The 27,220-nt window shown below is 41.9% G+C and overlaps 1 long non-coding RNA gene across 2 annotated transcripts in view; it reads right to left on the bottom strand.

The window, feature by feature from the left end:
• Window positions 1-1,982: 1,982 nt before the first annotated feature.
• LOC143815534 (uncharacterized) overlaps window positions 1,983-27,220 on the bottom strand; it is a 76,085-nt gene continuing 50,847 nt past the window's right edge. The window contains exons 2-3 of one of the 2 annotated variants that reach the window (XR_013223768.1): window positions 4,104-5,547; window positions 1,983-3,760 (exon numbers count right to left, since the gene is read on the bottom strand). This is a non-coding gene — a long non-coding RNA (uncharacterized LOC143815534). Of the gene's footprint in view, window positions 3,761-3,875; window positions 5,548-27,220 lie in introns of both variants that reach the window. The other variant, XR_013223769.1, reaches the window with a different exon arrangement.

The following is a 27,220-nucleotide window of genomic DNA, read 5'->3' on the forward strand; positions in this document are numbered from 1 at the left end:
TGCAGCTCTGTAACTGAGCAGTTCCGGCCGTCACCAACACTGGGACCAGCAGATAGGCGGGATGCCGGGTATCACACTCCCATGGATCAGACATTGATGACCTATCCTAAGAATAAGCCATCAAGTTTAAAGCAGTGGACAACCTCTTTAATCTACCATATCCTATGGAGAGAGGCTGTATTGATATGAATCACAGGTTTCAAAATTATATTTAAAAATGTGGCACAATTTGTTTTGTATTGAGAAGTTTTTCATTAACTGCATTTTTTATTGAAGTTCAGCCACCCTGACACTTATTATTTTGGACTCAGGATCTTTTTCGTTAGACTGTTGCCAATGAAGGCAATTTGATATTGGCTGATGCACATAATGAGCAACTACATTAATTCATACAGGACCTCATTATATCCAACAACCATGGCAACAAAATGTGTTTTAAATTGAAATACACTTTGCATCCGCACTATACCTAATGCAATGTCTATATTCTATGTATGATTTCATCCTTTAGAGAATGTTATTTTTTTCCTAATTTGCTTCTATGTCTAAACAAATTGAGAAAATTATTTTCCCTATGCCTCAAAAGGGATTATAAAAGGTCAAAAATATGGGTTTGCTTAATTCTCCCATGTCTCTTATCCATTGGCCTTTTTTTACACAGTGTTTAGTACTGCAGCTCATCTCTATGCAAGTGAATGAAGCTAAATTTTAATACGCGATATTGACAAACAGTAAATTCTGCTGCTTCTGGAGAAAAAAAAAAACCAACCCTTGTTGCAATCTCATATGCATTGTTGCCATTGTTGTAAAATACTGGCAACTGTAGTTACATTGTTACTAGTGATGAGCGAATATACTCGTTACTCGAGATTTCCCGAGCATGCTCGGGTATCCTCCGAGTATTTGTAAGTGCTCGGAAATTTCGTTTTTATTGCCGCAGCTGAATGATTTACATCTGATAGCCAGCATAAGTACATGTGGGGGTTGCCTGGCTGCTAGGGAACCCCCACATGTACTTATGCTGGCTAACAGATGTAAATCATTCAGCTGTGGCAATAAAAGCTAAATTTCCGAGCACTAAAAAATACTCGGATGACACCCGAGCGTGCCCGAGAAATCTCGAGTAACGAGTATATTCGCTCATCACTAATTGTTACACATTGTTAGATACATGATGGGTATAGACTATATTTCTCGACCGAGAGTGACATCATGAAAATAACAGAAATATTATGCAGAAAGTTTTTTAATAATTATCTGCATATTTGAAAATAAAAAACACCCACATACAGTAAAATTACTTTTCTATTTAACTATATAGAAAGGAGATCTACTGCTCGCTTTTAACTTTAATATGGGGAAATTCATTGGATGTGGAATCAGAAGGTCAGTCCTTGGCATAGCTGAAGTTTAAACTTTTAATGGCAAGCTGTCCCCCCAGTCGTAGGGGCGAAACCATCACTCTTGCCATTTAACGCTGAAAATAAAGAAATATACCGAACTAAGTATCTCCTGTAATAACACACTATTCCACAAGAGGGCAGCCAACTTGAAACCAACATCAATAACTTTCAGTAACCACTTCGAAACCAGAGATCTATTCCACCTACTAGCAGTTCTGCTCAATCTATAGGAAGCACCATCTCAGCTTACAAGTCCACAGTTACAACTTGAACACTGCTTCATTCACAAACAAAAAAACAAAACAATGTGCACCGTTTATAATGACGGTGAATGATGATTCTTCTTTGACATGTTGAAAATTGTCTGAACTTCCTCATTCCAGTAAGCTGTTAATTCCTAGGAATAAATGCGGAGGAATTTGGCTATTTTGTTAGCTGATCCAAACTATTCTTCTGCTCGAGGGGGATTTCCAGGAGCTTGTTTTTTAACTTGCATAACAGCATGTACACAAGCGGCGATCACACATATACAATACATATATATACATATATATATATATATATTTATATATATATATTGTGTAAAGGGGGCAACTGCTTCTCATAAGTACAAGGTAAAAGACAAATAAAATGAATAGCACGGGACTGGAACATAGACATGTGATAGGCACGGAACCATCTGACATTGGCACATTAGCACATGGCATCAGTCCTACCTGGGCTCCTCTAAGTGTCCTCACACTGGGCTGTGGCATTACTCAACATCAGCTGATAACCTGGGAAATGACTGAGAAATCAGCTGACCATCCTTCCAAGCTGGCCTCAGTTTAACTGCTCGTCTCCATAGCACTTTGTCATGTGAACTACGACACAACCAGCTGTCAATGCTTTTTTTTTCTTTCTTTCTTTTTTTTCTTTTTTTTTTTTATCAAAAAAAGGGGAAATGGGCCCCTCTGTTCCCACCCCTTCCTTCTTCCTCTCATTTTTCTCTCTTCCCCCTCCCTTTCATTCTCTCTGTAGCTCATTCAACTGTCAGTCTGATGAGGAGGGGGATAATGGAGAATAGGGAGTTCTTGTGCAAATCAGCAGAGATGATAAACTGCGGGATCTGGATCGGTTACGTGCAGCGATGCCGGCTCCAAATAAGTGGAAGGCAAATGTATAAAACTAGCTTTGGATAGTTAAAAGAGATGAGAGGGAGGGGGTATAGGCGCAGAATGTGAACCACATTCCTCAAGTCCCAGTCAGCCCTGGCAGGCTAGGAGGTATTTTCAGTCACAGTACATAAATGCATTAGTCAGACCCAGAGACCACACACTTCGTACCACTACCAAGCCTGCAAAGAACACCCCGATGGAAGCATTAAAATCCCCCCTATAGAAAAACAACACCATTGGATAATAGCTAAATGAAACTTTTTGTATGTGACAGATCTTATCACTGTAAGCACTATTCTATAATATCGATAGTCCTTGGTATATATAAAATAATGCCAATTACGGAGGCTAGATGTGAATATATGGAAAGCTTTCATTTCTGGTGTTTTCTTAGGTCAGGCTGCTATAGTTAAAAGGCTCATAATAATACTTTATGGACCATTAGTCGTTAGCCTGTTGCTCTACACCTGTTATTTATAGCAAATGTACAAATTTGGGGAACAGGATACATTTTATGTCATTACTACCGCTATTTCAGCAGTATACTGCTATGACATGTCATAAAATGTTGCAGAACCCTCACCTTACTGGATAATTCTAGGGAAAGATTACTACTTGAGCAATAGAGTTACAGATGTAAAAAATGTTACTTTTTGGGCAGCTCAAAACTTGTAACACAGTTCATGAGTCAATGCCTGACCATCCTGGCACAAGCACGCTTTTAACTCTAACAATTTTACAAATTTGCAAAGTGTAGCCTTACAGTAGCATGGTTAAAATTGTGACCCGATGTAAATCAGTGCCAAACAAGCCAAAAAAATCCAATATTAGTTACTAAAGGATGTCTGCATTGTTAAAGGGAACCTGTCATGTGATAAAATGCTATTAACCTGCGGATATGGGGTTAATCTGCAGGTCAATAGCCTTCTGAACCTGCCCAATGTCCGCATTGAGAGCCCCGCTGTCAGGAAGAAACTAACTTTATTCCCCCAGGCAGCATCTGGCCTCCAATCACAGAGGTGCGCCAGGGTGCGGGTTCAGTCACCGATCTGTGTGTACATAGAGTGTCGGCTCCAACCGTACACCTGGCACTGACTGCACGCTTAGCATTAGGTCCGGCCTCCAGTCACAGAGGTGCGCCAGGGTGCTGGTTCAGTCACCGATCTGTGTGTACATAGAGTGTCGGCTCCAACCGTACACCTGGCACTGACTGCACGCTTAGCATTAGGTCCGGCCTCCAGTCACAGAGGTGCGCCAGGGTGCGGGTTCAGTCACCGATCTGTGTGTATATAGAGTGTCGGCTCCAACCGTACACCTGGCACTGACTGCACGCTTAGCATTAGGTCCGGCCTCCAGTCACAGAGGTGCGCCAGGGTGCGGGTTCAGTCACCGATCTGTGTGTATATAGAGTCGGCTCCAACCGCACACCTGGCACTGACTGCATGTTTAGCATTAGATCCTGTCTCCAGTCACAGAGGTGTGCCAGGGTGTGGGTTCAGTCACCGCTCTGTGTGTATATAGAGTGTCGGCTCCAACCGTACACCTGGCACTGACTGCACACTTAGCATTAGGTCTGGCCTCCAGTCACAGAGGTGTGCCAGGGTGCGGGATCAGTCACCGCTCTGTGTGTATATAGAGTGTCGGCTCCAACCGCACACCTGGCACTGACTGCATGCTTAGCATTAGGTCCGGCCTCCAGTCACAGAGGTGCGCCAGGGTGCGGGTTCAGTCACCGCTCTGTGTGTATATGGAGTGTCGGCTCCAACCGCACACCTGGCACTGACTGCACGCTTAGCATTAGGACCGGCCTCCAGTCACAGAGGTGCGCCGGGGTGCGGGTTCAGTCACCGATCTATGTGCATATAGAGTGTCGGCTCCAACCGCATACCTGGCACTAACTGACTACATGCTTAGAATTAGGTCCGGCCATAAGTTAGTGCAGGGGGTGAAGTTACAGCGGCCACCCTATATACACACAGGGCGGTGACTGAAACAGTGCCAGCACCGCCCCTGTGACTGGAACACGAATGCTACAAGAAGGAATAAAATTAATATTGTCCGCGTAGCGGGGCACTCAGTGCGAGCACCAGACAGGTTCAGTACCTACAGATTAACCCAATATCTGCAGGTTAATGGCATTTTTTCACATGATAGGTTCCCTTTAAGTGCAGGCTGACCTTTACACATCAATGAGGTATGGCACAAAATGTAATCAGTTGGGGGTTTATGAGCAGAGACCCCAACTTATTGTCAGCGTTAACAGAACTGTAATGAACACGTCAGAAGATGTAGATATCAGCAGCTTTCAATGAGCTTTTTGCCCTCTTAATTGTCAAACAGTTTAAAATTGTCTTCAAAAGATATAGAAAGTGTTTTTAATGTGCGGCTACTGTTGAGAGGAAGGAAATGGGAAGACACAGCCAGCGATCATCACCCATTTCACCACCTCAGTAAGAAACACAAAATTGTTGTGTCTGAGCTCTAGAACAAACATTGCAGTTTCCTCCCTGGTGATAAGTTATGTGCCACCAAGCCTGGGCCCTTGGATTACCACGGACAGTCTCAAACCTATAGAGCACAGTAAGGCTATGTGCGCACAGTGAGTATTAGCAGCAGATTTTTTGACAACAAAAACCAGAGTGTTGTCGGGAAAAATGTTGCGTATTATACACAGATTTTTGCAGTGTTTTTGATGCGTTTTTACTTGCAATTGTTTCCAATTTTTTTTTAGTGCAAAAATGCCTAAGGATTGTCAAGCTACAGCTTTGAGATTTCAGAAATCTCATTCACTTTGTAAAATGCTGTGCTGTGTGTGAACAAGCCCTAAGACTGCAATTATATACCACAACGCCGCAAAGACTTCTATGTGACATTGCATGTGGAGCATAGAGGAGTATCAGCACTTCACTATCAGTGACTGTCCTACCTTTGGCTCTCGGTGATGTCTTCCAGGTGACCACGTCTCTTCTGCTGCTCATGGTTCTTGCCTATAGGAGTAAGAGGAACAAAAAGCCTTACTGCTTCAGACAGCTAAAAGTTCATATTAATATTCTCACTTTTCTGAATATGATCACTGGCCAAACACCACTTAAGAGGAAATGCCACATTTTATCATGCTTTTCGATGATACTTAAGCAAATACTTGCGCATATTCATAACTGAACCACTGCCTACACTAATCTGCAGCTTTGAATTCCCCGCTGGGGATTTGGGACAGTCCCCATGTTAGAGTGATTCAACTAACATGTCAGCGGGAAAACCTATGTGTTCCGGAATTTCTGTTTAGAAAAGTCCTTGCTTGAAATACAAATGTCTGATACTAGATATCATAAAGACACTTTTCTTTATGAGTGCTCGTGACTCATATTCAGTGTCCTGTGGCTTTGTGGTTAGACTGTATACTGTGCAGAACAAAAAAAGAAAACGTTCAGCACTGACATTCCTTGGTCTCTCACAATTACTGATAATAATAAATGAAGAATGACATCATTTTCTTCTTAAAGGGTCATCAAATCTTATATATTATATATATTAATTTATTTATGTAATTATATATTATTACTATTATTATTTATGTGAAAAGGGATCATATACAAAAATAAATATAAATTACAATAAACAAAATGACTTTTATGATTTATTTATTTTACTCACTTATATAGCACCATCGCTTTATATACATCATCGGCACTGTCCCCACTGGGGCTCACAATCTATATACCCTATCGGTATGTCTTTGGCGTGTGGGAGGAAATCGGAGAAGCTGGAGGAAACTCATACAACAACAGGAGGAACATATAACAAAATAATAGTGACTGATTGGTACAGAGGGGAAGAGGACCCTACCCTTATGGGCAAACAGACTATACAGTATATTTCTAAATATATATATTATATATAAACTCTCCTCAACATTGAAATTGCAACACTGAGAAGAAAAAGTTGTGGAACTATGCAAATCACAGAATGGATAGTCATGTTAATGATATACAAGTGATGGCAATATGGAAGCAAATTTTTTAAAACATCTCAATTTATTCACACAGAAATACACGCACTTAAACACCTTGCATGCTAACAATGAGGTTATTGTTTTCTGGGGAATGTTCTGATATGCTGATTGTATTTAGGCACACAAATCATCAAGATCTGCTGCTGACAGCTCCCTTTGCAATTGCTGACCAAAGAAATCTGGAGACACTGCAAGCGATAGCAGCAAGTTTTGGCCATGCAGGCTGCTCACAGTACAGTAGTAAGAGCAACATGCAGCTTTGGCGGTGTCATGGTGAAAAACAGCTCTTGGGACACTTTGGAGAAATGGTGTACCACTGGTTCCATGATCAAGTCAATGTAACACCGAGCTGTCTATATACCTGGAATGAAGAATAGAGATTCAACTACAGTACTTAATGCCATGCTACACTAATCCCAGGAGTAGGACTGGTGTGACGTACCCTCGCCTGGTATGATGTTCCATGAAATTGCAAGGGAGCTGCCATTAGCAAACCTTTATGATTTTCATGTCCACGTGCATTCATCGAGGCAGAACATTCCTCAGACAGCTATTAATAATCTCATTGATAATGAATAAATTGAAATGTTTTGAAAATTTTGTTTTCACACAAAATTGATATTGTTTCTTTTATTAGCAATCTAAACAAACTCAGAGTTTTATAAAAACGTGGTTGAGGACACCATTTTTTAAGACACAAATTCTTTATTTCTCTATTGATGGTACTGTTTAAGCGCTTATTCTTTGTGTGTCAAGCTGTAGTTTTGAATGGCACCATTTGTGGATGCAAAAAACATTCTGATTTTTAATGCATAATTTAGTGGCAGCACTGAAGAGTGGCAGGTTTGCAGTTTGATTTTTTTAACGACATTTACCGTATGGGTTAATGTTATATTTTTATAGATTAGACAGATAAATACCTATAATATTTCATTTTAATTTTTTGGAAAAAAGACAGTGATTAAAAATTTCATTTTTTTCTAAGTACTTATCATTTGTTAAACATGTTTACATTTATTTTTAATTATTTTTTAAGCTCCCTCTCTCATGCCCCTAGAGGACATGAACCTGCGATTGTTTGATCACTCGCTATACACTGCAATACTTTAGCACTGAAGTATATATTGATAATACAAAACAATTACGAAGCCCAGCCTTGAGCTAGGCTTCATAGAAAGACCAAGATGGCAGTAGCATGGGCTTTCTTTGGGGGTTGTCTTTGTAATATATGGACAGGTCAGTTCCTCTATAGGTCCTCTTTGTACCCTCTCTACAAACTGGCTAACAAATGAGAATCTTGAACACAGATTTCTCCTCTGCAATAAAAACAACAGCATTCATACAGGAACTGTTACGTGCTCTTTCACTAACATTGATTTAGGATTCTGTATACCAAATTATTCGCTTAGCTGAAAAGGACATTTGCCAGAGCCATTGGGATTTCAGCCCTGTAGGTTATCTAAATAATGCTGCCAAGATACTGATTGGCTGAGATAAGACATGTGACACATCACATGCTCCTCTCAAATCTCCTTTTCAGCTAAATGCCAAGCAGAGTATACTGCTCTCAAAATATATATCGCAGGACGTCATACCTTTCCCTTGTTTAACATTTTGTACCCATGTTATAGATGCCCTTGTTTTCTGAGACAGAGGCATTCAAAGCTAAATGCCTTTTTTGCCCATGTAGCATCTTTTGAGCATAATCGATTTTCAATAAAGGCGTTCTGTAGCTGCTGTGATACCACTAATTTTATAATAATAATCTTTACTTATATAGCGCCAACATACTCTGCAGCGCTTTACAGTTTAGCAATTCATATACAAGTCATAAGTAAGAACGTTCAAAGCAATACAATAATTAAAGCAAAATAAGATGACCCTGCTTGTGAGAGCTTACAATCTACCAATCTACAATGAGGTGGGGGGATGACACAAAGTACAGGTGTGTATTTACAGTGATGGTCCAGCCATCTTGAGGGAGTGGGGAATAGATAAAGAAGATGATAGACGAAGATGAAGAAACCAATTAAAAGTTGTATATCAATTCTCAGCAGACACGGACACGTGTATATAGGGAGAAAATAAAGTGGTGCCCAAGATATCCACCCAATAAACAGCTGCTAAAAGAGCTCCAAATTGCATGTTCCCTGGTTTCACAAGTATTGCTCTCTCTGTAATGAGGTCAATGATGGGAATTGGTGATACTGTGCAGTATTCCTATATGCATAAATTGTTCTGCTAATGAAAAACATAAAAAGAAGCACAGAGATTCACCATCTGCTGAATGAAGGAACTATCCCTCAATCTGAGCAGACGAGAACATTTGGCTGTGAAGATTAGGCAGCAGAAACCAAGCTTCGCGTGAACACATTGCATTAACCATACTTTTCATAACAGTATTATATCTGGCACTGGAACTTTATATTCTGATATCTAAAGAACATAATCACAAAATCAGACCCTCTCCCAATATCAGCACTCTTCTTTTTTACCTATATATTGTTTGCCTATTACTTGTAACACATCGGTTTACCCCAGCTTTGCAACTATGGGAACGTTTTGGGACCTTAGGAGCAACAGTGTTAGGCTAGGTTCACATTGCGTTAGGGCAATCCGTTTAGCGCTAGCGCTTGCGGATTGCGCTAACGCAATGTTTTTGTAGGGGCCGCATTTAGGGGTCGCTTACTGTTTGTTTGCTCTTTACAGAGTGGGTGCCCAGATATTTATAGGTTTAAGTGTATAAGGCATATTGCAGGTTTATGAATATTTTGAATAATTTTTGTGTCACTTTCTCTACCATTTTGATTGATTACCAGTGCTGTATCAGGGATGGTGTTTTGCTTATTCCCCATAGGGCGATTCCATTACCTCATTCAGTAATGGATATATTGGCACCATGAGAAATGATAAATGAGTGCTTCCCAACAGACATATGATCTTTTACTCACTGGCATTGAATGTTCTTTTGGACTATAAATATTCAGCTATATTAAGGCATACAAGAACCACAAAAATGGCAGACCTACTACAAAAATGTCCTATATATAATAGCTCTATGTACCATAAGTTATCAATGTTTCAAACTTTATTAACTTTTTTAAGCTTATCATAATCCTATATTTATTTTTCAACAAAAACAGCAAATGGTCTAGACTCATTTGTTCTAAATCTTAAATCATATCAGTTCTCAATAACCAAGTAGGAACATAAGGATTGCTCACGAGTCTGAGTTTGCATCTGTTACATGCAAAAGATAAATGCATTTAATAACATTCTTAGAAGAGTACAAGTTCGCAAATCAAGAAAGCATTTCTATAGGCCACTTATGGAAGCTGATGCCGATATGCTTCAATTGCCAGGAAAGTCTAATATAGCATTAAGGAACAGGAGAGTGTCATGGTTCCCAATGGCAAGGGAACGTAAGAAACATATAAATAACGAACGAGCTCTCGGGTGATGGAAACTCGAGTTGACCGTGAGCTAAATCTACCACACAACTAATAGTAGCCAGGGAGCATACCTACGGCTTCCTAAATGCCACGCGCCAGCCGGAGGACTAACTAAGCCTGGTAGAGGAAGAAACAGACCTGGCTTACCTCTAGGGAAATACCCCAAAAGATGATAGCAGCCCCCCACATGTAATAACGGTGAAATAAGAGGAAAAGACATACACAGTATGAAAGTAGATTCAGCAAAGAGAGGTCCACTTACTAGATAGCAGAAGGATACAAAAGAGGACTTCACAGTCAACTGAAAACCCTTTCAAAAAACCATCCTGAAATTACTTTAAGACTCAACTCATGACACAGGAGTGGCAATTTCAGCCCGCAAGAGCTTCCAGCTACAGAGAATTACAAAAACTGCAAACTGGACTAAAGATACAAAACAAAAGGACAAAGTCCACTTAGCTGATCAGCAGACTAGTAGCAGGAACATGCAACCGAAGGCTCTGGTTACAATGATGACCGGCAAGGAAATGACTGGAGAGCAAGGCTAAATAGGAAACTCCCAAACGCTGATGGAAGCAGGTGAACAGAAGCAGCAAAGTGCAAACAAGTCACCAGTACCACCCGCAACCACCAGGGGAGCCCAAAAAGCGGATACACAACAGTACCCTCCCCTTAAGGAGGGGGCACCGAACCCTCACAAGAACCGCCAGGGCGATCTGGATGAGCCCTATGAAAGGCACGAACCAAATCCGAGGCATGAACATCAGAGGCAGTTACCCAAGAATTATCTTCCTGACCATAGCCCTTCCATTTAACCAGATATTGAAGTCTCCGTCTGGAAATACGGGAGTCCAAGATCTTTTCTACCACGTACTCCAATTCACCCTCCACCAGCACAGGAGCAGGAGGTTCAGTAGAAGGAACCACCGGTACCTCATATCTCCGCAACAGCGACCGATGGAACATATTATGGATAGCGAAAGATGCCGGGAGGTCCAAACGAAAGGAGACAGGGTTAAGAATCTCCAAAATCCTATAAGGACCGATGAACCGAGGCTTAAATTTAGGAGAAGAAACCCTCACAGGGACAAAACGGGAAGACAACCACACCAAGTCCCCAACACGAAGGTGGGGGCCAACACGACGACGGCGGTTAGCAAACTGCTGAGTCCTCTCCTGGGACAATTCCAAATTATCCACCACTTGTCCCCAAATCTGATGCAACCGATCCACTACCGCATCCACTCCAGGACAATCCGAAGATTCAACCTGACCAGATGAAAAACGCGGATGAAACCCTGAATTGCAAAAGAAAGGAGAAACCAAAGTGGCAGAACTAGCCCGATTATTAAGAGCAAACTCCGCCAACGGCAGAAAGGCAACCCAATCATCCTGATCCGCAGACACAAAACACCTCAAATAAGTCTCCGAAGTTTGATTAGTTCGTTCCGTCTGGCCATTGGTCTGAGGATGGAATGCAGACGAAAAAGACAAATCAATGCCCAACCTGGCACAGACTGCCCGCCAAAATCTAGACACGAACTGGGTACCCCTGTCAGAAACGATGTTTCCGGAATACCATGCAGGCGAACCACATTTTGAAAAAACAGAGGGACCAACTCAGATGAGGAAGGCAACTTAGGCAATGGCACCAAATGAACCATTTTAGAAAAACGGTCACACACCACCCAGATGACAGACATCTTCTGAGAAACAGGGAGGTCCGAGATAAAGTCCATAGAGATGTGCGTCCAAGGCCTCTTCGGAATAGGCAAGGGCAACAACAACCCACTAGCCCTAGAACAACAAGGCTTGGCCCGAGCACACACATCGCAAGACTGCACAAAAACACGCACATCTCGAGACAGGGAAGGCCACCAGAAGGATCTAGCCACCAAATCTCTGGTGCCAAAAATTCCCGGATGACCTGCCAGAGTAGAAGAATGAACTTCCGAGATGACTCTAGTGGTCCACTCGTCAGGAACAAACAGTCTACCAGACGGACAACGATCAGGTCTATCCGCCTGAAATTCTTGCAAAGCACGTCGCAAATCAGGAGAGACAGCAGACAAAACCACTCCATCCTTAAGGACACCAGCAGGTTCAGAATTCCCAGGAGAGTCAGGCTCAAAACTCCTAGAAAGAGCATCTGCCTTCACATTCCTAGAACCCGGTAAGTACGAGACCACAAAATTAAACCGGGAAAAGAACAACGACCAACGTGCCTGTCTAGGATTCAGGCGCCTAGCAGACTCCAAATAAATTAAATTCTTGTGATCAGTCAAAACTACCACCTGATGTTTGGCACCCTCAAGCCAATGACGCCACTCCTCAAATGCCCACTTCATGGCCAAAAGCTCCCGATTACCAACATCATAGTTTCGCTCGGCGGCCGAAAATTTTCGCGAAAAGAACGCACAAGGTCTCATCACTGAGCAGTCGGGACTTTTCTGCGGCAAAACCGCCCCCGCTCCAATCTCGGAAGCATCGACCTCAACCTGAAAGGGAAGGGAAACATCAGGCTGGCGCAACACAGGGGCAGACAAAAAGCGGCGCTTAAGCTCCCGAAAGGCCTCCACGGCAGCAGGGGACCAACTGGCAACATCAGCACCCTTTTTAGTCAAATCCGTCAGAGGTTTAGCAACGCCAGAAAAACCAGCTATAAATCGACGATAAAAATTAGCAAAGCCCAAGAATTTCTGGACACTCTTCAGAGAAGTAGGCTGCGTCCAGTCGTAAATAGCCCGAACCTTGACAGGGTCCATCTCAATAGAAGAAGGGGAAAAAATGTACCCCAAAAAGGAAATTTTTTGAACCCCAAAAACACACTTTGAACCCTTTACACACAAAGAATTCTCCCGCAAAACCTGAAAAACCCTCCTGAACATGAGACTCCCAGTCATCAGAAAAAATCAAAATATCATCCAAGTACACTATCATAAATTTATCCAAATATTCACGGAAAATATCATGCATTAAGGACTGAAAGACAGAAGGTGCATTAGAAAGGCCGAAAGGCATTACCAAATACTCAAAATGTCCCTCAGGCGTATTAAATGCGGTTTTCCACTCATCCCCCTGCTTAATTCGCACCAAATTATACGCCCCACGAAGATCAATCTTAGAGAACCACTTAGCCCCCCTTATGCGAGCAAACAAATCAGTCAGCAAAGGCAACGGATACTGATATTTGACTGTAATTTTATTCAGGAGTCGATAATCAATACAAGGCCTCAGAGAGCCATCCTTTTTAGAGACAAAGAAAAAAACGGCTCCTAAAGGTGATGAAGAAGGACGAATATGTCCCTTTTCCAGGGACTCCTTAATATACTCGCGCATAGCAGCATGTTCAGGTACAGATAGGTTAAACAAACGACCCTTTGGAAATTTACTGCCAGGAATCAGATCTATGGCGCAATCACAATCCCTGTGAGGAGGGAGTGAACCAATCTTAGGCTCTTCAAAAATATCACGATAATCAGACAAAAATGCCGGAATCTCAGATGGAATAGATGACGAAATGGGCACTATAGGAGTGTCCCCATGAGCCCCCCGACATCCCCAGCTTAACACAGACATAGCTTTCCAGTCAAGGACTGGGTTATGAGACTGTAACCATGGTAATCCAAGCACCAAAACATCATGTAAATTGTACAACACAAGGAAGCGAATCACCTCCTGATGGTCTGGAGTCATACGCATAGTCACTTGCGTCCAGAACTGTGGTTTATTACAAGCCAAAGGTGTAGAATCAATACCCTTCAGAGGTATAGGGACTTCCAGAGGCTCTAAATCAAACCCACAGCGCCTGGCAAAGGACCAGTCCATAAGACTCAGAGCGGCGCCAGAGTCCACATAGGCATCCACGGTAATAACTGACAATGAACAAATCAAGGTTACAGACAAAATAAATTTGGACTGTAAAGTGCCAATTGAAATAGACTTGTCAACCTTCCTAGTACGTTTAGAGCATGCCGATATAACATGAGCAGAATCACCACAATAGAAGCATAACCCATTTTTACGCCTATAATTCTGCCGCTCGCTTCTGGACATAATTCTGTCACATTGCATTTTCTCTGGCGTCTCTTCAGAAGATACCGCCAAATGGTGCACGGGTTTGCGCTCCCGCAAACGCCGATCAATCTGAATTGCCATTGTCATGGACTCATTCAGACCTGTAGGCGCAGGGAACCCGACCATAACATCTTTAACGGCATCAGAAAGGCCCTCTCTGAAATTTGCCGCTAAGGCGCACTCATTCCACTGAGTAAGCACAGACCATTTACGAAATTTTTGGCAGTATATCTCAGCTTCATCTTGCCCTTGAGATAGGGCTATCAAAGCTTTTTCAGCTTGAATCTCCAAATTAGGTTCCTCATAAAGCAACCCTAAAGCCAGGAAAAACGCATCCACATTGAGCAACGCAGGATCCCCTGGTGCCAATGAAAATGCCCAATTTTGAGGGTCACCTCGCAGCAAAGAAATTACAATCTTAACCTGCTGGACAGGATCTCCTGAGGAGTGAGGTCTGAGAGAAACGAATAATTTACAATTATATTTGAAATTCAGAAACCGAGATCTATCTCCGGAAAACACCTCTGGTGTAGGGATTTTAGGTTCAGAAATAGGAGTATGCATAACAAAATCTTGTAAATTTTGAACCTTCGTAGCAAGATTATTTAAACCTGCAGCCAAACTCTGAGGATCCATCTTTAAACAGGTGAGCTCAGAGCCATTCAAGGATTATAAGGAGAGAAAGGCAAAGGCAGTAATTAGAGCTGAAATACAACTGATCCAACTATGGAGCAAGCATAGGGAAAAAGAAAAAAAAAAATTTACAGACTTCCTTTTTCTCTCCTTTCTTCTGCCAATAAGTTTAACACATGGCCGGTCATACTGTCCTGGTTCCCAATGGCAAGGGAACGTAAGAAACATATAAATAACGAACGAGCTCTCGGGTGATGGAAACTCGAGTTGACCGTGAGCTAAATCTACCACACAACTAATAGTAGCCAGGGAGCATACCTACGGCTTCCTAAATGCCACGCGCCAGCCGGAGGACTAACTAAGCCTGGTAGAGGAAGAAACAGACCTGGCTTACCTCTAGGGAAATACCCCAAAAGATGATAGCAGCCCCCCACATGTAATAACGGTGAAATAAGAGGAAAAGACATACACAGTATGAAAGTAGATTTAGCAAAGAGAGGTCTACTTACTAGATAGCAGAAGGATACAAAAGAGGACTTCACGGTCAACTGAAAACCCTTTCAAAAAACCATCCTGAAATTACTTTAAGACTCCTGTGTCAACTCATGACACAGGAGTGGCAATTTCAGCCCGCAAGAGCTTCCAGCTACAGAGAATTACAAAAACTGCAAACTGGACTAAAGATACAAAACAAAAGGACAAAGTCCACTTAGCTGATCAGCAGACTAGTAGCAGGAACATGCAACCGAAGGCTCTGGTTACAATGATGACCGGCAAGGAAATGACTGGAGAGCAAGGCTAAATAGGAAACTCCCAAACGCTGATGGAAGCAGGTGAACAGAAGCAGCAAAGTGCAAACAAGTCACCAGTACCACCAGCAACCACCAGGGGAGCCCAAAAAGCGGATACACAACAGGAGAGACTTGGAAACAAATTCTGAATTTTGCCATTTTCATAGTCCCTTTCCTGTTCAACAAGAAGACAACAGAGCAACAAGATCCAAGAAAGTACAATAGTATGCTTTATGTAAAAAAAACAACTTTAGAGTGATCACTAATACTTGAGTGACCCAATAGATAAGGTATTGCATCCTACTATAACTGAGGGTCGCCATCAGAGCAGGGAGTAATACTTTCACTTCCAAAAGGGTGCCCTAACAAAAGTACAAATGTACTATGGAAGACTGATTGGGGCATCATTTAGTCTCACCTTATGGATAATATTTGTATGATATTCAGCACTTTATTTTTTTATATTAGGAAGATAACTATGTAATGAAAAATAGATGAAAATGTGCAAATATTTCAACATACAAGTGACAGAAAGACTTTTATGACTTCATTTATCAGTAAACTCAAGTGGCTGACTGATTTATCTCTTTGCACTTTCTCACAAAGACAAATTAATTAAGTCCACTGATTTCACAATATTGATAAGAAGTGATTTTCATAGGTACAAAATTATTCATTGCTGACAAAATAATTGAAGATGGAGTGGCACTTGTTATGTAGGTAAAAAAAAAATACATCAGTCAGTATTCATTGTTACTAAGCTGGCGAAGAATTACTATGGCAACACGTCTCCGTGAAAAAAAGAGACACACAATACATCATTAAATTGCTTTTAAAAACACTCACAGGCAAAATAAAGGTCAGTGACTAAGAAATAAAGTTGCAGTCTTTTTGGGGGTATGATTGAGTATAAAATGTTTCTATTCTGGAAAAAAACTGGTGGCTACAACTCTCCTGGTCATTAGGGTGACCGTAATACAAATGTATCATGTTAAGTAGAATGATTTTTTATTAGTAATGCTGTTTTCTCAGTATATGGTCTCATGCAGACGACCGTTGTTTCGGTCAGAGCGCGATCCGACAAAATATTGGATTGCACTCGCACCAATGTTATTCTATGGGGTCGTGCACATGTCTGATATTTTCCTCGGATCTCACTCAGTCCGAAAATACGGTTGTCTGCACGAGCCCTTATGTAAATTTAATCATAATACACTTTTAATTCCAGTTGCTGAAACTCCACCACAATTGCCTGGCCCATTTCATCATACTGTTACTGTACGGCCGCTGACGAATTGACTATTTCTTTTTCAACTTCTTGGATGCTTCTATAATATTTCCTGAATTTTCTAAAAAATAATAGCAATATTTTTTTTTATTTATTGGAAGCACTAGCCCATGAAAGGATGGAATACAATGACGTGCTTGGCTTTAATACTCAACTCCGCTGCATAGTCATAATATAGTTGTGTACAAAAGACCCTTAAAAGGTATCTCCAACAATGATGGCAGCTATTTATCATATAGCTGGACACATAAAGTCTGTTGATTGCTTCTGTAAAGACCACCAAACAGATTAAATAAAAATTCGTAACAAACCGAAGATTTTGTTAGGATTGCACAACCATCTAATTTGAATGAGGGACTCCCAACTCTCCCTGGACAGATGGTGTAGGGAGAGAGAAGGATCTGGTAGTTGTAATTGCAGCGGCTGATCCTATTGTTCAGTGGGGAGATAATCCGCTGCCAAAGGTGTCTGGCAGCGGCTTTCTAATAGAAAACACAGAGCAAAGTATTCCCGTTTATGGGGGAGTTGGGTGAAATAGCTATCGGCCAAACTTAGAGCAAATTAAGTTGTCAATGGAACGGAGACTAACAAACTCTAAATGGGGTTCTCTGGTGGAATACCACTAAAGTTTCAAAAATTTCTGGACATTCGAAAAGCTTATTGCCAAGACATCTGCTAAACCCATAAAGAAAGAAGATTTTTGCTTCCATATAATCTCAAGGTGTTCTGCTGAAGTTTGGGCTCATTCAGACATCAGTGATTTTTTTCATCTAAGTTTCATCAGTGTTTTTTATCAGATTTTGATCAATGTTTGGTCAGGTGTTACAATCAGAGTTTCATCAGATTTCCTTGTATGCAAAGAAATAAACTGATGGAGGTTTCTCAAGATTCTCCTATTAAACAGTCAGTGAAAAAAGAAGAGCACATTGATAACATCTGTGTGCAGTACGATTTTTTCACGGACCTTTAGGCATGCAGTGGCAACTTTGATCTGAGCCACTGGGAATGTGTTGAAAAAACTAAAGCTGAAATAATTACCGTAATTGTTTCTAGTATCTAGTATCTCAGTTTTTCTTCCGATGATTCTACTGCTCAGATTGGCTTTGCACTTGTCCCGCTTTCAAGATGACTGTCACTGTGGCATGCAGAGCACAGTGGAAAGTCTAAACCTTACTTTCCCAGCCTTTCCTGTGCTGTGGGAAATAAAAGACAAGAGGATGTGTGGTTTAGGCTTACTTTTGAATTCCCCAAGACACTGTATGGAAATAGGAAAAACGTATGGCAAAAGGTAAGGTAAAATACATGTACATTGTATAGACAATTTTCATTGCCAGGGTCCAAAGACTGTTTCCTATATTAGGAATTGTGGAAAAAAATAGTTTTAATGAATGTTGTTAAGGTAAACTCATTACTGCAACTGTACCGAGATGGGCTTGGACAGGATCTCTGCCTCTCCTAATTCCTAATTCTGAAGATGGAGCCACAGTCATACTATTTGCTAATTCTGATGGCGTAACATTGTATGGTATTAAGAGGTTTAAAAATTCTATATTTCTGTCAATGACTATGTAATAAAAAAGATAATTTGATAACTTCTCAATACTCTCTTGTGTGTTTGGAAATCTCATATGATGTGATGCTGTTTTTGTCATCACATTAGTTGTTCATATACATCCCTGTAGGACCCAGTGGAATTATTTTGCAATGCCCATGTGTATTTCTTTCTTATCAGAGCTGCTAAGTGCCATTGGCCTTTCAATTAAATTATGGACAGGGGTTTCATCACCCAAACCTGCACCCTTTAAAACTTCTGAAGTGTATCTATGACAACGCTTGAAAGTACAATTACACTATAAAATACCATAATTAGTTACAGTAATTTCTTACCTAAAACCAGGTTGACAAAGAAATACAAATGTACTTTTGGTAAAAACTACATTCTACAATGATGTAGAAATTGGTGACATTTGGGAAAAAACCTTCAACTGGACTTTCCCACAGAAATGCTAAAATAACCACCAATTCTCTTTGGGTTTGGAAGCATAGGGTTTTCATTATTAGAACAGTGATTAGGTTTCTAAATATACGGTAATCAAATGACTACCATCTAAGATTAGATAGAATTCAATGTCAAAGAGTGGCCAGTAAACAGACACACTGGGTGAATCTGTTAATAACTTTTGACCCTCTAAAAACAGCTGACATTGCTAGTTTGAAGACCTGAAAACCAGTTTAACCATAACATTTCTGTATTTTAATTTTTAGCATCTCTGTAAAAGAAGAGTTTCAATCCACAAAGCTGGTCCTGCAAGTGTTCAAAATCCCTTTTCTCTTGATTGATGGCTGTTGTGGTCTAATAGTTGGACACTTCAGCTGTCACTCAAGAGTAGAGATCAGCGAATTTGATCAGGTCCCTGCTCATTCGGCAAGCTATAGCGCTTACCGAATAAGCTACAGCAGGAACCCGGATACATGGAGCGCGCCGGTTGATCAGCTGTTCGGCTCCGCAGCTGCATGTGTCACTGGCTGTGTCACAGTCACCGCACTGTTGTGAACTCTGTTTCCGGGCTCCCTCCTGTGGTCATGAGTGGTACTGTGTGAGTTCTCTCTTTGGGCTCCTCCTGGTGGCTCTTTTTGTTATTTTGCAGGTTTCTGGCAGGATCAGCTGTCTCGTCATCTGCTAGTTAGGTTTCCTATTTAATCCACCTGGTCCTTCATTCCTTGCCTGTTGCCGTTGTATTCAGTGCTATTCTGATTGCTCCTGTCTACATCCGTTATCAGTCTCTCCAAGAGAAGCTAAGTTCTGTTTGCTTATTTTTGCTCATCTGTGTTCAAGATGTTTCCTAGTATATGATGAGTTTTTGTCCAGCTTGCTAATATGTGATTTCCCTGCTTGCTGGTGCTCTGGGGTGCTGAGTTGCTCCCCCCACATCGTTAGTTTGTGTGGGGGTTCTCGCATTCTCTGCGTGGATATTTTTGCATAGGGTTTTTTACTGACCGCACAGATCCCTTGCTATTTTCTGCTACCTAGCGTTAGCGGGCCTCATTTGCTTAACCTGTTTCATCTCTGCGTTTGTCTTTTCCTCTTAACTCACCGTTATTATTTGTGGGGGGCATCTATATCTCTGGGGGATTTCTCTGAGGCAAGTGAGGTCTTTACTTTCTCTTTAGGGGTAGTCAGTTTCTCAGGCCGTGAAGAGACGTCTAGGATTTCAGGAAACGTTCCACGGCTGCCTATAGTGTGTGCGGTTAGGATCAGGTTTGCGGTTAGTCCAGTTACCACATCCCCAGAGCTCATCCTATTATTTTCTACTTAGCTGGTTAGATTTGTGATCCTAAGCCTCTAGGATCATAACACCGCACATGCATGGAGAGCCTGTGTGTTGGCTCCCTCTGCAGCTTATTCGGTAAGTTTGCCAAATAAGCAGGGACCTGATCAAATTCGTTCATCTCTACTCAAGAATAGAGGAGAGTGCTTGTGACATTCCATTCACAGTTACGAGGGTGCTTGGATATCGTGTTATCTGAGCATGCTAGTGTGTTATCCGAGTATCTTGGGCCTGCTCGATTAATATTTTCGAGTCCTCACGACTGCATGTTTTGCAGCTATGGGACACCCGCAAAACATGCAGGATTGCCTGTTTGTTAGGCAGCCCCAGCATGTATTGCACCTAACAGCAACATGCAGTCGCGAGTACTTAAACATATTAATTGAGTACGCCCAAGATACTTGGATAAAACCCTTGCATGCTCGGATAACATGATATCATCACTAAATAGTAAATATATAATCTTGTGTAAATACATTTAACAAAATATGTTATTTAAATTATTAAACATTTATATTCTTATTTCCTTTAATTTCTAGATCTGGAGATTTAACTTGTATGAAATCATACATGGGAGGTCTGGAGGTCTTTGTTTGGTCTCATTTGCCATGACAACTCATTGGCACCTCAACTGAGGTGATAAAGGGAGTATCCTCCATCCACAAAACTCTTCGCAATACCGCTGAAGAGTTATCAAACAGTTATAAAACAGCCGTACATAAGCAATGACGCCTGTTATATGTAATGAGAAAAAGGTAAGTATAATAGTAATACAAAATGGAAGAAAAATACGTGTATATAAGGGTGTGTATATATATATTGTGGTAGATCGGCTCACTCGAATAAAGGGCAGTGAAACATATCACCCAACACTCTACCAGTGACTTTGTCACAAATATATATATACAGCTCTGGCAAAAAGTAAGAGACCACTGCAAAATGTTCAGTTTGTCTGATTTTTCTCTTTATAGGTATATTTTTGAGTAAAATGTAAATTGTTCTTTTATTCTATAAACTACTGACAACATGTGTCCAAAGTTCCAAGCAATAAATTTTGTGTTTATTTTCTGAAAATGAGAAATGGTCAAAATAACAAAAAAAATGCATTGCTTGCAGACCTCAAATAATGCAAAAAACAAGTTCATAATCATTTAAAAACAACAATACTAATGTTTTAACTCAAGAAAAGTTCAGAAATCAATATTTTGTGGAATAACCATGATTTTTAATCACAGCTTTCATGTGTCTTGGCATGCTTTCCACCAGTCTTTCACACTGCTTTTGGGTGACCTTTGCCACGCCTGGTACAAAAATTTAAACAGTTCTTCTTTGTTTGATGGCTTGTGATTATCCATCTTTCTCTTGTTTACATTCCAGAGGTTTTCAATTGGGTACAAGTCTGGAGATTGGGCTGGCCATGGCAGGGATTTGATGTGGTGGTCCTTCATCCACACCTTGATTGACCTAGCTGTGTGGCATGGCGCATTGTCCTGCTGGAAAAAAACAGTCTTCAGAGTTGGGAAATATTGCCTGAGCAGAAGGAATCAACAGTTTTTCCAGGATAACCTTGTATGTGGCTTGACTCATACGTCCTTTGCAAAGAACAACCTGCCCAATTCCAGCCTTGCTTAAGCATCCCCAGATCATCACCGATTCTCCACCAAATTTCACAGTGGGTGCAAGACACTGTGGCTTGTACGCCTCTCCAGGTCTCTGTTTAACCATTAGACGACCAGGTCTTGGGCAAAGCTGAAAATTAGACTCTTCAGAGAAGATTACCTTACTCCAGTCCTCTATGGTCCAATCCTTATGGCCTTTGGCAAACTTCAGCCTGGCTCTCCTTTGCTTCTCATTGATGAGTCTTTTTTTCTGGCTTTACACGACTTGAGTCCTGCCTCTAGGAGCCTGTTACGAACTGTTCTTGCCATGCACTTCACCCCAGCTGCCATTTGCCATTCCTTTTGTAGGTCACTTGATGTCATCCTGTGTTTGCTGAGTGACATTTGAATAAGATGACAGTCATCCCGGTCAGTGGAGAGTCATTTTCGCCCTTAACCAGTCTGTAGCTTCGTTGTCCCCAATGTCTGCTGCTTGACCTTGTTGTAATGGACTGCTGTCTTAGAAATTTTAAGGATGGAGGCAATATGACGTTTACTGTGTCCCTCTGCTAGTAAAGCCAGAATTGAGCCCTTCTTTTCCTCACTCAAGACTTTTCTTTTCAACTCCTTTGGCATGGTTAAAAGTTATTAATTTTGTCATTCTTATTACTTTTGGGATATAACTAGCACTTGTTTTGCCATCCAGCTTGTCCTATTCAGGATTGTGAACATCACAGCAAGGTTTTTTATACTTTCCTTCATTAAATAAGATTTTGTTAAGGTGATCACCTAATCAGAAGCACATTATGTAGAATGAGGTGTACTCTGGTTGGAATTCAACTGACACTGGAATGGAATGGCTGTCAGAGATGTAGAGAAGCTGATTTTTATAAAACTGTGCAGTGATCTCTTCTTTTTTGCCAGAGCTTTATATATACACACATATATTCACATTATGACGATCAATGTTGTCAATTTTTAAACTGAAAGTTAATTTATCAATAATATATAAATAAAATGCTTCTAAATCAATGAGCAAATTATTCATAATAGGCAATTTGTAAATAGTCATAACAAAAGAATAAGACTATGTATTCATCTTAATCATAGCAAACATTTACCGGTCTGTGAATCACTGACTGTTGCACGCTGTAAGCATTCTCAGTGTAGTATCAGCACTAAAATGTGTCATTAGTCTGAGAAAAAATAAGGAGCTTGGAAGTTACCTTACTCTACAGCCATACATACCGGAACACTTGGGGGGTTTACCTATATAACCACAACCTTTCACTATTAATGTGTAGATCAGACATCAGACATAAATACATAGAAGAGAAGAGGCTGATTTGACTAAGGAAATTTTACCAGCCTGAGTTGTACATTTTTACATATCCACCACTGTCATGGATTGGTGGTCCATCTGTTGCACTGAAAAAATAAAAACATGTTTATCTTCCTTCTCGTTTCAGACTGTCCCTTTTTCCTGTGTGGTATTGTAGCTTAATATAGAAAATTGCATTTAATGTTAATTTTCAGCCAACATTTTTGCTTCAAACTAACTTGCCAATAAATCCTGAACCCACTGTGCCGAGGTGGAGAACTGGAACAGAACCTAGTGAGGAACAGATTGCCAGGCCAAGAAAGCAATAAAACTGGGCAGAGTTTGTCTACTTTAGGGGCAACAGTGATTGGCAAGTAGAGATGAGCACATTTTTCTAACTGATTTCCAAATTGGTTTGCTGTATTCACGTCTTTATAATGCATTAACAAATAGATTTCTGTGTTTGAAATGTGCTGGTGCCCTTTGGTCTTTCACTTGCAGTGATGGCATGCCCGAGATGTGAACATGACTGTTGCAGCCAGTCACTTTCGTCAGAGGTCTTGTGCCATACAAGCAGTTATCACCACAGTACAGTGATGCTATTTATCTACTTACAGCATAATGACACTTTCTGGAGATTTTACTCCCATTAAAAGCCATGCAACAGCTTTTGATAAAGTTTTGAGTCCATGTATATTGTAGTAACCTTAATCATATCTGTCAGTAAACAGTTGATCATTGTAGATTTTGTTCTTTTTACTGATATTAAAAACAACATATTCTATGGTGCTGTAAAAAGATTGTGACCACTAATATCAGTTTCCATTTCCTCTCTACATATATATATTAATTTTGGGCAAACATACATGAATTTTCAATGGGAGAGAGGGAAGTGCCAGCTGCTTTTCTACCACAGGAAAAAGGGATTGGGTATGTTGAAATCCAACATGCCTGATCATTATTTTCTCCCACATCTATTGTCTGGGAAGAACTAGAAGACTTGCCCCTACATCTTAGATAGGTGACTGGTCTACCAGGCAGGTTAAGCAAACTTTCACCTAATGTGAATAGATGCTTCTACTTGATCAATTTTACACAAAGTCAGTTATACCGCTCAGTATGCTTTTTGGTTGTGGGGAAAAGCTAAACTATAGAAATTAATAAAATAAATAAAGGGTAAGTACAGTATATACAGTTAGGTCCAGAAATATTTAGACAGTGACACAAGTTTTGGCACATTTTGCAAAAAGAAAGGACCCACTGGGGAGCATGGGAACTCAAAAAGGCCTGGACATCAACGGAAGACAATAATGGTGGATGATGGCAGAATCCTTTCCATGGTGAAGAAAAACCCCCTCATAACAGCTACTCAAGTGAAGAACACTCTGTTAGGGGTCGAGTTCCTGCCTCTGCACAGGGGGAATCTCGATCCATCTCCGCTGCGGCCTCCCATTCTTCTCCTGCAGCAGTGGAGCCTGCTCAGCGGAGGCGTCAGTCCTAGCGTCATGCTCAGTCTGACACTGTGTGAAGGGTTTCTGCTGTCCTTCCAGCTTCTGCCATTGTGGCCAGTACTGGTCAGCAGCAAGCAGACCTCTTTGGGACTAAGTCCTACTTTTCCTCTTCTGAGCATGCCCAGGGTAAGATCTCTCATTGGAGATCAAGGGTCACATGCTCAGGTACTGCAGCAAATCCTATTGGTCCTCTAGGAAGGTCCTGAAGGTGTTCAACGTCTGTGGCAGTCTCTCATTGGTCCTTCTAGGAAGGTCCTGTACTTGCTGCAGCTATAAGAGGTGCGCATGACCGCACGGCCATGCGCTAGTGTCAATTTATGTACGAGCTCAGCGCCAGTGTGGTCATGTTTGTGTGTGTATTCAGGGACCCAGCTGAAATAAGCCTCTAGAATGCTGGCAACTCCGGCGAGGAGTTTGGTGTGTGTGTATTCAGGGACCCGGCTGAAATAAGCCCCTAGAATGCTGGCACCTCTGGCGAGGAGCTGCGTGTTTGCAGTTGACTGCATGACCACCATCTGCTCTACTAAGTAGCTGTGTTCCTCTGTGAGCCAAACAGGGCACAGCATTATCTGTTATGACCTGGTGGTTAGGAGCACCCGAAGTGACCTGATGGTTAAAACAGAAAACCTGGGACAAGCTCTGAGGACGTGGTAACTCTACTGACCGCAATCCCTAATCCTATCACACACACTAGAAATAGCCGTGGAGCGTACCTAACTCTCCCTAGACGCCTCTTCACAGCCTAAGAGCTAACTACCCCTAAAGATAGAAATAGTAGCCTACCTTGCCTCAGAGAAATTTCCCAAAGTAAAGGTAGCCCCCCACAAATATTAACTGTGAGATAAGAGGGAAGTGACAAACACAGGAATGAAACAGATTTTAGCAAAGGAGGCTGAATCTTCTCTAGAAAGACAGAGGATAGGAAAAGGAACTATGCGGTCAGTATTAAAAACTACAAAAACCACGCAGAGTGTGCAAAAAGACCTCCACACCGACTCACGGTGTGGAGGTGCAGCTCTGCACCCCCAGAGCTTCCAGCTAGCAAGGAAATATCATAATAGCAAGCTGGACTGGAAACATAGCATGTACTGAAAAATATATTCAAAAACCGATGAACAGCAAATGACTAGCAAGGACTTAGCTTCTGCTGGAGTAGACAGGTCATCTGAGAAATCCAAGAGAGATCTGAACCAGTACTGAGACACTGACAGCTGTCATGAATTAACGACCTGGGCAGAGTTAAATAGGGAAGCCAGCAGCAGCAATAAACGAGGGCAGCTGAGAAAGCCAACCTCAAAGATCAGCAGTTCCACTTAAAGCCACCAGAGGGTGTCCAAGGACAGAACTCACCAAAGTACCATTCACGACCACAGGAGGGAGCCCGAGAATGGAATTCACAACAGTTATCCTTGCTAACAGACTCTGTGAAGTAACAGAGTCTGTTTATATTACTAAATTGTACCGCCATATCTAGCTGCAGGTGCTTTCCTGCACGGTGGATCCCGGGTGGCGAATGCACCAACTTCTTCTAATAAATATATATATTCGGTGCGTTCCGCCAACCCTAACAGTACACTAGCGCCAGGATCTGGCTAGTTATGGCGGACACACAGCAATCCATGCGGTACATCCAGCAGCTGGAGGGTAGGTTGGCGGCTCTCGAGCACATAACCTCAGCTGTGGACATAACCGCAGTTGCTGTACAGGCTGCTAGTGTGGCTGCAGCAACCATGTCCACTGCCACCCCTGTTCCGAGTTTATCTCGCCTCCCACTGCCAGAAAAATTTTCTGGTGATAGTAAATCTTGTAGGGGTTTCGCGAGCCAGTGCTCTATACATCTCGAGCTTCTGGCCGCACGTTTCCCCACAGAGCGAGCTAAGGTGGGATTTATTGTGTCTCTCCTGTCGGACAGGGCGTTGGAGTGGGCTACGCCGCTGTGGGAGCATAGCGATCATATGGTGCAGAGTGCTCCGTTGTTCCTGAGCACTCTGAAACAGGTCTTTTTAGGACCTCGTGTCACCCATGATACTGCACTCCAGCTGTTGGCATTGACTCAGGGCTCGTCCTTGGTCAGCCATTTTGCCGTCCACTTTCGCACCCTAGCATCTGAGCTGGAGTGGGCGGATAAGGCCTTTAATCCGATATTTTGGAGGGAGCTGGCTGACCACGTGAAGGACGCTCTGGCCACTAGGGAGATTCCCGCCACACTGGAGGAGTTAATAACTGTATCCACTCATATTGACCTACGTTTTCACGAGCGGAGGTTAGAGCGAGCCCAGTGTAGGCAGAGGTTTCAGCTGGCTCCCACCTTTGACAAACCTCTGGAATCTCCGGTCCTGGTCCCTGAGTCACATGAGGCCATGGTAGAGTCACGAGCGGGATCTAAGTCCCGGATCGCTCGTGCCCTCCAGGCTTGTCATGTTTGCCAGCAGTCAGGACATCTTGCCACCAGATGTCCTCAGCTGTTGAGGGAAAGTCAGCGTCTAGTAGTAGTAGGTGGAGGTACACTAGACACGGCGACGTTTGCCTCCAAATTGTCCTTTAAGGGGACAATTACTATAGGCTCATTTACCCACTCGGTAGAGCTCTGCGTGGATTCTGGGGCGGAGGGCAATTTTATGTCTTCTGCCTTCGCCCAACGTCACGCA

This window comes from Ranitomeya variabilis, chromosome 3, assembly GCF_051348905.1.
Source record: "Ranitomeya variabilis isolate aRanVar5 chromosome 3, aRanVar5.hap1, whole genome shotgun sequence".
NCBI classification, from domain to species: Eukaryota; Metazoa; Chordata; class Amphibia; order Anura; family Dendrobatidae; genus Ranitomeya; species Ranitomeya variabilis.